Source organism: Camelina sativa, chromosome 5, assembly GCF_030686135.1.
Source record: "Camelina sativa cultivar CO46 ecotype springtype chromosome 5, ASM3068613v1".
Taxonomy (NCBI): Eukaryota; Viridiplantae; Streptophyta; class Magnoliopsida; order Brassicales; family Brassicaceae; genus Camelina; species Camelina sativa.
In genome coordinates this window covers 9,156,200-9,169,989 of record NC_141884.1, presented here as the reverse complement: position 1 = coordinate 9,169,989, position 13,790 = coordinate 9,156,200, and the positions used below count along the sequence as shown (strand labels likewise).

Below are 13,790 nucleotides of genomic sequence, written 5' to 3'. Positions count from 1 at the left end.
ATAAGCATACCCATATTTCATACTAATAGACAATGACCAACTTGTTGTTGATATTATTAAGAAAGACCAAAGTAAACAATAGTGGCCAACTTGTTGTTGATATATATTATTAAGAATGACCAAAGCAGACAATTTTATACCTTGGTAATCGTTATTTTTTGTCGACATCTTGGTAATCGTTTACTTGTAAGGAAACTATTAGGATCATTAAATTTGTTACAACGACCTGTTTCCATCCTGTCATTCAAATTAATTTATATAATTAAATATTAAGTTTATTTTTATTAACTTATTTCATAGATATTCTTGTATTTTTTATAGATTTAAATGATTTGAAAATCTTTTACAATGCAAGAAAATCTATGAAATATGTCATTAAAATCAGATAAACTTTTTTTTTCTGGCCAATTTTTATTTTATGTGCAAAGTACTATTCAAATTCCACGTTAAAAGGTCAGACTTTTTTCTTCACAATTTGCACTAACAATTCTTTAACATTCTAGTTAAATCAAGTTGCTATTATAAAATACATAACATCCAATAACACCAGAGTTTAATAGCAATGAAAAGTTAATGACTTGAATAACACTAGATTCTAAAGTAATTTAAAAGACTACTTAAAAGTACTTAATCCAATAACAGATGAATTTAAAAGACTTGATAAAATGTTTAGTCCAATAACACTGAAATTCAAATGTCTAATAAATTCTTTCACATTCTCCCATCCAATACCCCTTCCCCTCCCTAAATGATACTCCATCTGTTTCATAAAGAGTGTCATTTTGACACAATTTTTTTTGTTAGAAAAGAGTGTCATTTTATATTTTCAATACAGTTTTTAATATTAAATCTCATTTTTATCTCTACTATTTCAACTTATTAATTAGAAAGAGAAATTGTTTTAGTGTATTTATAAAGTGTAAAATATAAATTTATATAATTTTCCTAAACTGTGTGCAATGTGTCAGAATTACACTCTTTATGAAACAGAGGGAGTATATTTTACACTCTCCGAGGTTTTTTTTGTTATCGTTCTAGAGTTAAATTTATGTTTCATATTACTTGTCGTTTAATATTTACGAAGCAAAATTATTAATTAAATTTCCAGTTTTATCCTTCATTTTTAGCTTATTAATTACTTATAACAAATAAAATAGTGTATTAATGAAAAGTAAAACATTAAATTTAGCTATTTTTTTAAACATGTGTGAAATTACCTAAAATGACAAGTAATATAAAATAGAGGAAGCATATAATATGAAAAGGTTTTTCACTAGCTCTATTTCTCTAGATTTGTGACATTTGGCATCTTAACTAAGTGACATGTGTAATTTTAATCAACACATGAGTAAACATATTTATCTTCACTTCCTCAATTCATTTTTTCAAACAACGAAATTAAATTGTATATATTCTTATGCATGTATGCCTTTTCATTTTCCATTATTTATATAGAGTACTAAAACTCATGCTTTCAGAACCTAAATATCTATATAGAGTACTTAAAGATACTTATATCTATTTTTATTATTTTAATATATCATTATTTGATTTTAATTTCTTCCAGTAATTTAAAATAATGGGGAAATTAGCAAACTTAAGAACAAAAAACTTCAAATGAAACACAAATTCAAATCTATTTTTAAGTTTTCAAATTAAAAAAAAATTCAAATTTGAGAACAATTCGAGAAAAAACTTCAAATAAACACAATAAAAACTTATTTTACTAAAAATAAATAGTACAATGTTAAATAATTTTTATCAAAAACATAATTTATTTCAATAAATAATTATTTTAGTTTTTTCCCTAATGACCCACATGTCCTCATCATCATAGCCATGTAAAAAAATTGAAATTTAATTTTTCTAACATAATATTTTTTGTCTCATATTCTAAAAAAATGAATTCAAAACAAAAATCAGCCCAAGAAACCACAATTTTGTATGTCTTATAATATCCTACTATATTAATTGAGAAGTACAAATATAAAACTACAACCTTAAAAAGTGTAAAAATTTACATTCAAATGTCATTAGAAATATTTAATAAAGATTAATTACTTAATTTAATAAAAATAATAAATACTTTGACCAAATATAAACAATATATCAAGAATTTTTGAATAAAATCTTTTAAATAATTATTAATTTTCAAAAAAACATCATTTTCTTTTTCTAATTAATTATGGACAAAAATTATTATTTATTTTTCAAAATATGTAACCAATCAGAAATTTTAAAACTAAGATTTTATATCCAAATAGATAATATGATTATTTTTAATAACTATATTTGGAAAAAAATGTTAAGATTTTAAATTATGGTTCTCTTATCATCTTTCTTTTATTTTATTTACAAACTGTTTTGAATTATCATATAATGCTTATGATTAATAAATATGTAAAAACATTTCTGCATATGTTGTGATTTGAATTTTTAAAAACAAATATATATTACTCAATCTATGAAGAAAAATGTGTATTTTATTTTTTCACATTGGCGGATTGGTAAAACTAAATTTATATGGCTGATAAATTCATAAATTTTATTTACTTAGAATTACAATATTATAATTACTACTTCAAAATACTTCACAAAATAATGATGCAAATAATACAAACAAACAATATAAAACTGTTTTATACATCAAACAAGAAAAGACAAGAAAGGCATGGTGATGAAAGAAGAAGGTATGGTTCCAGAGAATTGATTAGAAGAAAGATCTAGCTTGGTTAGATTCTGTAAAAATGGAGCTAAACTACCAGTGAGCTTGTTGTGGAAAAGCTGTAATTTGGATAATTTGGGTAGTTTTTTTATATAAAAAAATAAATGTTAAACTATATTCAAAAAATAATATTTTTACAACTTGTACAACGTTTTTATAGAAAACCACAAGCTACCACCAAATCAAAACAAAATGCTGAAAAATGTTTACATAAGCCGGTATTGTAACCACACTTGAAACGCTTGTCACACCGCCGATTACCCAAGAGGCCAATGGCGAGCAGTTGATCACGAACTTGTCTATCAATCCAGTCAATGATACAGGCGGCTGTATTTGGAACCTCGCCGTGTTGGCGCCCATTCCACTCTCTCCAAATTATGTAAATAACAGTTTGGAAGACATACCAAATTAGAAAGCCATCAACCCGGTATAGCTGCGGATTAGAAATAAAATCTAGCAGTGAGGACCAATCCGTTGTGCACCTCGCTTTTAGCAATTAGTAGACTCTTAGTAAGAGCTGACCACAGTGCAGAAACAAAAGCACAACTAAAGATTACGTATCCAAGAAGGAACTTGGCCGGCAAAGCCATTAGAGGAGAGAAGCAAAACCTCAAGATTTTTTAGTTGACCAAAAGCAGAGAGGACAAGGGAGAAGAATCGAAGTTGTTGAAAGAGAGGTTTAGGTGGCGGAGATGACTCAACTCGAATAAGCTACTGTTTGGTCTCAGAGTTCCACGTTAACATCCACCGGGGACTTCAAGAATAAAGTATATCGAATATCAACTTTGTAGCTTTTATTCATAGAACAAGTGGATTAATTGAACTGATAACATTTTTTTTTTAAAATTTGTTTACATTCTATTTAGAAGACACATACAAAATTATTTTTATTTGAGTTCCAAAAAAAGATCCTATTATTATTTAAATGCCCCCCTCAATTATATGTGTAGATACAATACCACATATTTTGTAGGAAAATAATACATCTTGTAAGAAAATAATTAATTCCTTGTACTTACTTTTTTTTTTCTTAAACGGAACCGAGTCGCGCATTAGGAAAAAATAAACAAAAAGTTAAAATCTGGAAGGGTTAATTATATTTAGGATTTGCTAATTGCTTACATGTTTCCTTTTTTTGGTTGGATTTGTTACGATATCATGTTATCCGCTTTATAAGATTTGTTTAAAAAAAAAAACTGATTTGGTCATGCTTAGTTAGATCGATATATATGTATTTCCACTATTCCTCATAATCTCTTCATATTTCGATTCAACCTACACTGAAACCCTAGCCACTCATGACGATCAAGAACGAAGAAAGGATGAGAGTAAGTATTGTCGAGGAGAGATCTGATTTACGTGACTTGACTGCTGCTGCAATGAAGGCTACGTACAATACACGGGAACCAGGCGGAGTCGAAAGATGCATCGATGTGTTGAAACACTTGAAGTCTCTATCTCTTTCCGTGAAGGATATGGAACATTCTGAATCAATAGCTAAGCTGGAGGCTTTGAGAAGTCATAGGAACCCTAAGATCCGTAAGGAAGCTCAAGTTTTGTTTCATTCGTGGTTGAAGACAATCTACAACCAAGGAAGCGACAACTCTTTCCAAGCTACTCTTACCAAGGCTCGTCTGGAGAGAAAGAAGCCTGTTCTCACAAGGTGTTCGGAGTTGAAGAAGACGGAAGAACGAAGATCTACGTCTCATGAAGCCACCACCTTTTCGGGGTTGAAGAATAAAGAAGACGAGAGTTCTCAGACTCTTGAAGCGGTAGAGATTAAGAAAACGAGAACACTTTCGGAGTTGAATAAGAAAGAAGTTCAGAGATCATTGACTCGTGAAACAGAGAAGATTAAGAAAGAAACAAGGAACGACGTTTTCGTGTTGAAAAAGAAAGAGGATCATCAATCTAAGACTTGGGACGAGAAATATTTTCAGAAAGATTCAAAGAATGATCTAAAGCAGCTTAACATGAAGAGAAGACGTGTCACTTTGGAGGTTGGTCAGACGAAGAAGCCACGTGAAGATATTGCCTACGTACCAAGTTCCGGTTCATTGACAAAGAAGACTACAACAGAAAAGGAGCTGAAGAACAAGAAAGTGGATGAGATGGTGAAGCTGTTCGAAGCAGCAAAGAAAGCTGCTGATGTGGCCAACGCTAAGGGCATACTCTCGGGTAAAATAGAGGCCTCTCGCTGCATTGACGCACTAGAGTTACTCAAGAAAATCAATATCAGTCCAAAACCTACTGAGCCAAGGAGGATGATGGAAAAGCTTGAGGGACTTACAAAGCATAAAGACCGCAAAATTTGCCATGTTGCATCAGCCCTTCTTCAACTTTGGAGATAGAGGATCAGAGATCAAGTGCGTAAAAGGTCTGTGACCAAGACGTGTCTTAACAACTCTCGTGAAGCTCGTTAGATAGCTGCGGTCAAGGCTTCATCAGAGAATCTACAACGATGTGAAGATCACGGCTTGAACAAAAGAAAAGTCTCTGGTAGATTCTAAAGGTTTATGAAAATAGTATAAAACATATAAGTGTGTGGAACAGATGATATCATTTTGTATGGGCGATTGAGTTTTGAACAAGCTATATTAGTGGATTTTTTTTCATCATCCCGGCGTGATGTAGGGTTCTACGTTTGAATCTAAACTCGTTAAATTTTCTATGCTTTGTTTTTTTTTGTTACACACGAGAGTGATTGAGAGAGAAAGAAGTGAAGAACCAATTATGATGAGTGTCTCCAAAACAAAACATTGACAGATACACATGTGTACACAGTTCAGATTGGAAAACATACGAGAAGGTATTAAAAAAAAGTAAAAAACATCAGGTTCCTATTCTTATAAGATTGATTTTAATGTGATTAAAGTGATTTGAACAAACCTAATACGACTACGAGAGTCGGTTTAATTAATGCCTTTTTGTTATCCTTACAATTTTGTAAAAATCCTAAACACTAAGGGTTAAGTTTCCATTATTCAAAAAAAAATCACATGTAACGAATGCTTCGACTGTCAATAAATAAGATTTCACAGTTTGTTTTGTTTCTTATGTTTCTATAATAACATGAGTACGTTGTTTGATCTGGAAGTAACTAATACAGTAGTTTTAGCTCCTCTGTTACCAGAACAGACTTTTATAGTAACACATAAGGTGCCATAATCATGTTTTTGAGTAATTTGACAAAACTTCAAAGATAAAATTACACACAAAAAAATAAATACAAAGAAATAAAACAATCCTAAAGGTGTCTGATGCCTCTGAGCATATTCTGACCATCATTCTTGATGAACCACCCACGCTTGACCAAATTGTTTTCACAAACCGAACCAAATTTATATTGTAGTCCAATTCCATCACATTCTGTAGAAACCAAAAAAAAATCAAAATTTCAAAAGTTTTAAGATCCAAACCGATCACATGACCTATGGAAAATATTTTGTTGGTCATGTGATCAGTTTGGATCATGGGCTCAGCTATAGTTTAGCACCATTTTGACCTATCATAGATTTTGCTTCTAGAAACAAACTAATAGGTGGCGCAAACAATGAAGTTGTTTTATTTAGGAAAAATTCGTAGCTAAAACAGTTCATATATTGTAGTACAGTTAGGAACAATTAGGTCCTAGTCAAAATCATTGATTCAAACTTGAAGCATCCACACTTGATATATGCTACATTTACATATAAACAAATCTTAATAATTCTGACGTTTAATAACAAACCTTACTTACATATAAACAAAAGGATGATTCTACCAGAGAGAGAGGTATAAGACAAGATCATCCCTTATCACTATATATTTTTATTCTCTGTGCAGAGGTGTTAAAGCCATTTGTTAAGGAAAGCAGATGAGGAAAACAAATTAAAGGGTACGAAGATTAGTAACACCGGACCATCACTGAATCATTTATTATTTGCTGATGATGCATTGTTTTTCTGCCATGCCCACCCCAAATCTTGTACTACAATAATGAAGATTCTACAAAATTATGATAGAGTTTCAGGACAAGCAGAGCAATCACTTTTGTTCTCGGGTTAAGACAAGGTTAAGAAGGATTCTGATTATCCATAATAATGGTGGTTGTGGAAAGCATTTGGGTCTCCCAGAACATATAAGGAGAAAGAAGAAAGAGATATTTTCATGTGTAGTTGACAAAGTCAAACACAAGGTTGGTTTACAAAATACTTGTCAGAAGCAGGAAATAAATCTTTCTTAAAACAGTGGTCATGGCTCTTCCGGTTTACACCATGAACTGCTTTAAGCTTCCAAAAGGGATGTATGAGGAAATAAATAATGTTCTAGAGAAGTTTTGTTGGGATAAAAAGAATGGACAACAGTCGATGCACTGGTTTTCTTAGAAAAGAATGAGTTTATCTAAAAAGGAAGGAGGACTCAGATTCAGAAATTTGGAAAACTATTGGAATATATAGGAAAATATACTTATGTCCATATACATAATATTGTAATATTCTCTAATAGAGATTAGGAAGTTCTCTTATCTTGGTTCCCAAGTTACTCTCTTTGTATATATACATGTTGTAATCGTCTAAGATCAATAAGACAAATCATTCAGTTTATCTTGCCCCCTCTAGTTTCTACATGGTAGCAGAGCCAAGAACTTGGTTTCTAGTTTCCTTCTTTCTAAGTTTCCCTGTTCCTTTGTTTCTCAGTTTCTCTGTTTCGGGTTCATCTCCGTTTGTTTCTGTTTTCTTTGTTGGCCGTTTGTTGTCATGAGTGAAGAAAAAGTTGTTGTTGCGGTTAAGGCCTCTGACTCTACCGCAGTCACGCCCTACACCTTGTTTTCTTCTGTCAATCTGGGATCTATGATCTCTTCGGTGATGTTGAATAGAGAAAATTATTCCGAGTGGGCAACCGAGATGTTCAATGCACTTCGGGCCAAACGGAAGATTGGGTTTATTGATGGTACGATTCATAAACCAAAAGAGGAAGGATCCGAGATGGACTCTTGGACAAGTGTTAATTCAATGGTTGTGGGGTGGTTACGAACGTCAATCACTCCTCGTGTAAGATCGACAGTTTCGTTTATTGATGATGCAGCAGAATTGTGGGAGAATTTGAAGAACCGTTTCTCTGTGGGAAACAAGGTTCGTATTCATCAGCTGGTGTCTCAGCTAAGTTCGTGTAAACAAGGAGGACAGTCCGTCATGGACTACTATGGTCGACTTGTGAACCTATGGGACGAACTGCAGAGGTATCGTCATCTACCAGTGTGCACGTGTGGAGCTGCTGCTAAAATCGCAAAAGACAGAGAAGATGAAAAGGTTCACCAATTCGTTATGGGACTTGATGAATCTCGATTTGGTAATGTCATCAGTCAGATCATTGATGCTGATCCATTGCCAGATTTGGCACAAGCTTATGCCAAAACCATTCGTGAGGAGCAGCGACTTGCAGCAAAGAAGAAAGAACAACAATATGATGCAGTCGGTTTTGTGGCTCGACGAGAAACACAGCCGGAGTCAGTTCCTTCGTCGGTCACTAATGAAGCAGTTGAAGCTTCCAGTTTTGTTACACGATCGGGACTCTCCTCGAATTTTTCCCAAGGTAACAACAAAAACAGAGAGCGCTCTTTGCTCTGCTCTCACTGTGGACGGTCCGGACATGGGAAAGATTATTGTTGGGAGATAGTTGGTTACCCAGAATGGTGGTCGGATCGAAACAAAGGTGGACGCGGGTTTGTTCGTGGAGGTAGAAGTTCGCCTTCAGGGGGAGCTGGTCGTGGTTCCAACTTCGTTGCGTCTGGTCGAGGTCGTGGATATGCCACCGTTGCTCATGCTACAAGTCCTCATGCCTCGACTTATCCTGCTTTTACATCTGAGCAATGGCAGGCTATAAGTAAGATGGCTTTGGAGAGAACAAGTCAAAACACAGATAAACTTTCTGGTAAGCTTTTTTCTGGTAGAATACATGAGGATTTGATACTTGATACTGGAGCATCTCATCACATGACTGGAAATCTTAAGTTGCTAGTAGATATAAAGTCAATTCCGTTGTGTTCCGTGGGCTTTGTGGACGGAAGCAAAACCGTGTCGAAGAGTATGGGTGTACTTCATGTTTCAGATCGAATTGTCTTGGACAATGTTCTATATCTTCCAGACCTCAATTGTTCACTTATTTCTGTTTCACAACTGCTTAAACAACTTGGCGGAATGGCATTGTTTACTGATACTCTTTGTGTGTTACAGGACCGTTTTTCGAAGACTCTGATTGGAGCCGGGGTTGAACGTGATGGGGTTTACTATTTTAAGGATGTCGCTGGAATACAAGTCAACAAGGTTGGAGTGAAGTGTGATGCAAGTTTGTGGCACCGTAGGCTAGGACATCCGGCAGTTTCAGTTCTTTCTCATTTACCGCAAAATACTGGTGTTTTTAATTTAGCTAGTCCTAGTCCTTGTGACATTTTTTTTAGGGCTAAGCAAACAAGAGAAGTTTTTTTTGAGAGTTCTAATAAATCATTGGATTGTTTCTCGTTAATTCATGTTGATGTTTGGGGTCCCTATCGCGTTTCTGCGTCTTGTGGAGCTGTGTATTTTTTGACCATTGTTGATGATTTCTCTAGAGTGGTGTGGACACATCTCTTACTTGAGAAGTCCGAAGTTCGTCAAGTTTTGGAAAATTTTTGTGCCTATGCCACTAGACAGTTTGACAAGCCGGTACGTATGGTTTGCAGTGATAATGGCACAGAGTTTATGTGTCTTGCTTCATTCTTTAAGAGTAATGGCGTTATTCATCAAACATCTTGTGTTGACACTCCACAACAGAATGGACGTGTTGAGAGGAAGCACCGTCACATTTTAAACGTTGCTCGTGCCTTATTGTTCCAAGCAAGTCTCCCTGTTTCGTTTTGGGGAGAGGCGGTTTTAACAGCCACATATTTGATCAATAGGACGCCAACGAAGATACTTCAAAACCGGACTCCCTACGAACTTCTTCACGGTAACAAGCCGTCCTATGATCATATTAAAGTTTTTGGATCCTTGTGTTATTCTCATCGTCGGTCTCGGGATAAAGATAAATTTGGAGAACGCAGTCGTCGGTGTGTTTTTGTTGGTTATCCGTTTGGCAAGAAAGGTTGGAAAGTATATGATCTCGAGTCTAATGAGTTCTTAGTTTCTCGAGATGTGATTTTTCAGGAAGATATGTTCCCATTTGCGATGATGAATCGTGATCCGGAGGATTCAACTAGTTTGCATCGTATTGACAATATTGATGATAATTGGGTGGTTAATTTGGTCCCTACATTTGAGGACAGGGGGAGTTTCAACAATGACGAGATGGTCGATACGGCAGCTCCTGCTCGAGACTCGAACACTAATTTGGTTGGGCTAGATGATCCTAACAACTCTACTTCCGCTGTTCAAACTGTTCCTCCTGCTGTGTTGACACCGGTTGTTACTGATAGTACTCACAATCAGCCTGTTGTTCCCGAAGAGTTGGGCAGAGGCAAATGTGAAAAAATTCCGTCGGTTAAATTGAAAGACTATGTGTCTTATTCTGTTCGTCGTATTGAAGAAACCCATCACGCTTCTCCCAACTCCAACCTCAGTGTCTTCATCAATGGTTCCAGGTACACACACTCCATACCCCCTAACGAATTATATTTGTGATGATAATTTCTCTCCTTCTCACCAAGTGTTTTTAGCGGCTGTTGTTGCCGGTGTTGAACCAACCTCGTTTAAACAAGCGATGCAAGATCCGCGGTGGACAAAAGCTGTTGGTACCGAGATCGATGCTATGGAAGCAACACATACATGGAGTGTGGTCGACTTACCTCCAGGCAAAGAAGCAATCGATAACAAGTGGGTTTTTAAGCTCAAGTATCATGCTGACGGTTCGTTGGAACGTTATAAAGCTCGGTTAGTTGCTTGTGGGAATCGACAGGTTGAAGGTGAAGACTATAACGAGACATTTGCTCCTGTCGTAAAGATGACTACGGTTCGAAGTTTATTACGTATTGTTGCGGCCAAGAATTGGGAAGCTCATCAAATGGATGTTCATAATGCATTCTTGGATGGGAATTTAGAGGAAGAAGTTTATATGAAGTTGCCAATGGGTTTTCGTCATTCTTCTCCGAATAAAGTATGTCGTCTGCACAAGTCTATTTATGGGCTTAAACAAGCTCCACATTGTTGGTTTTCTAAGCTTTGTTCTGCGTTGGTCAAGTTTGGGTTCGTGCAGTCATATGAAGATTATTCTCTTTTTACATACTCCGAAGGTGATGTTGAGCTTCGAGTACTTATCTACGTTGATGATCTTTTGATTTGTGGAAATCACTCTCATATGATTAAGCGTTTTAAAGAATATTTGGGTCGTTGTTTTCACATGAAGGATTTGGGTAAAGCAAAATATTTTCTTGGTATTGAGATTGCTCGTAATCGTGAGGGTTTTTATCTTTCTCAAAGAAAGTATGTTCTTGATATTGTTTCCGAGACTGGTCTACTTGGTTCTCAGCCTTCGCCAATTCCGATTGAAGAGAATCATAAGTTGGGGATAAGCAAAAGTGATTTCCTACCCAATCCCGAGGTGTATAGACGGCTCGTTGGTCGTCTCATTTATCTCCTTACAACTCGGCCTGAGTTGTCCTATGCTGTTCAGCTTCTGTCTCAGTTTATGAAAACGCCACGAGTTGATCATTTAGAAGCCGCATATCGTGTTGTCCGGTATCTTAAAGGTACTCCGGGTCAAGGTATTCTCTTGAGTTCCGACCCTGATTTGACTCTTACTGCCTATTGTGATTCTGATTACAACTCATGTCCATTTTCCCGACGATCGTTGAGTGGTTTTGTTATGTTTCTTGGTGGATCCCCTGTTTTGTGGAAAACTAAAAAGCAAGATAGGGTGTCACACTCTTCCGCTGAGGCTGAGTACCGGTCCATGCGAAATGCTTTGCAAGAAATCTTATGGCTCCACAAGTTGTTTGCTGATTTGGGTTGTTCTCAATCTCAGTCTGTTCGTTTGTTTTGTGATAGTCAAGCTGCAATTCATATCTCCTCAAATCCGGTGTTTCATGAGCGAACTAAACATATAGCATCTGATTGTCATGCAGTCCGTGATGCAGTTCAAGATGGGACGCTCACCATGGTGCATGACAATACACATAATCAACTTGCTGATATATTTACTAAGGCGTTGGGATGTGTTCCGTTTGAAAGGTTATCATTCAAGTTGGGCATTTGTGATCTTCATGCTCCAACTTGAGGGGGAGTATTGGAATATATAGGAAAATATACTTATGTCCATATACATAATATTGTAATATTCTATAATAGAGATTAGGAAGTTCTCTTATCTTGGTTCCCAAGTTACTCTCTTTGTATATATACATGTTGTAATCGTCTAATATCAATAAGACAAATCATTCAGTTTATCTTGCCCCTCTAGTTTCTACAAAAACTTTAATCTAGATTTGTTAGGGAAGTAATTAACGAAAGAATTAATCTAGCCGAAGCCTTTTTAAGAAAAATAACAAGAGGAGGATTTGTGAGTTCTGTGGATAAGCTAGATTGAAATCTTTAGCTAGTCATGTTCACGTGGACACATAAATCGTTTTATATACAACTTTTTTTGTTTTTGTGTGTTACGAAAATTCACGTGGCTTGAGTTCTTGAAACTCTTAAGAATTTTTCAGATAAATATAAATAGATTGCGTATGATACTATTATACTATACATATAAGGTCTAGAAAAGACGACTTTAACATTTCTTTCAATGCCATGGTAATGGTTGGTGTGTGAGGGCATCAGCCGAGTTCCAGTTTTGGACTCTAGTTCGTTAAACTGAAGTGTTACACAGTCAATAATTGACTTTTGCTTCTGGTCAACACATGTAATATATTCCCAATTTCCCACGTAACTAGTTTCATCATTTTGAATAAAGAAAACGTAACTATATAATTTTTTCTTTTAGCATCTATGAACGTTTATTTTTTTTGGTAGGATTGATTAGCATCTCTGTATATTATTAGATATATAAACGCCGCGTGTATATTGTGTGAATTAGGTGAGTTATTATTAAACGAAAAAACAGATGTATCGCTGCCAGAAAACTTTTGACACATTTAACTATTTAGCTTTATTTAAATTTATTATTTACAACTTTATGCTATTGTGTTTTTGACAAAAAAAAAAAAAAAAATTTGTTATTTTTAAAATCTTTATCACCTAACTTTATCAATCCCCTATTAAAACATTCTATTGAAAAAACTGATATGCTGTCGTCAGAGAGCTCGAGACACATTTAACTATTTAGCCTCATTTAGATATATTATTTACAACTATATGCCATTTTGTTTTTAACAAAAAAAAAGTTTTATTCTTAAAAACTTTATCACTTAACTTTATTAATATTAATTAAGTTTACGCTTTAAATATATTTTATATATTAGAAAAACTGATTTATTGAAATGCATGTATAACCCACACGGATCTCATGAATTCAAGCATGAATGCAAAGATATTTTACGGTTCAAAATATTTAAACCCGTTGCGGGATGGCTTAGCAGACGGGTTTGATCGGGTAAACAATTTTATTTAAATTATCTGTTTCATGAAATTTTAGGTTTTTGTAATTTTTATCTGATTTGATAATTCAAGATTTTGATAGAAAATCTAACGATTACTAATTTGGTTCACATTCTATCAAGATTCGCCATCATGTCAATCTAAAATTTATTGTGAAATGATAACTATTTTAAACTTTTATAAATTTGATGAATTCAAACCAGTATAAGTTTTTTTTTTGGTAAGAGACAAACCAGTATAAGTTTGTATTATAAATGTTATACTAAATAAATATATTTACAAATGTAATATTTCAAACAAAAATTTTATTCTATGCAACAGCACGGGTTATTACCTAGTTGGTTATTACTTATTAGGCGAATGTCAACGCAAGTGTTTATGTATTCATGTAAGAAGTAAAACAACAATTGCTGAACATACATATATATACATACCCTGAGTAATCTTCCGGAGAGTTGTGTTTAAAGCTAACCAGAGATACAAAGAAAAAAATTACGAGAAGATTTTGAAGTCGC

At 34.5% G+C, this 13,790-nt stretch overlaps 1 pseudogene; it reads left to right on the top strand.

Annotated features, from left to right (window-relative positions):
• The first annotated feature begins 4,035 nt into the window (after nt 1–4,035).
• Nucleotides 4,036–5,148, top strand: LOC109132830 (uncharacterized; annotated as a pseudogene).
• The last annotated feature ends 8,642 nt before the right edge of the window (nt 5,149–13,790 follow it).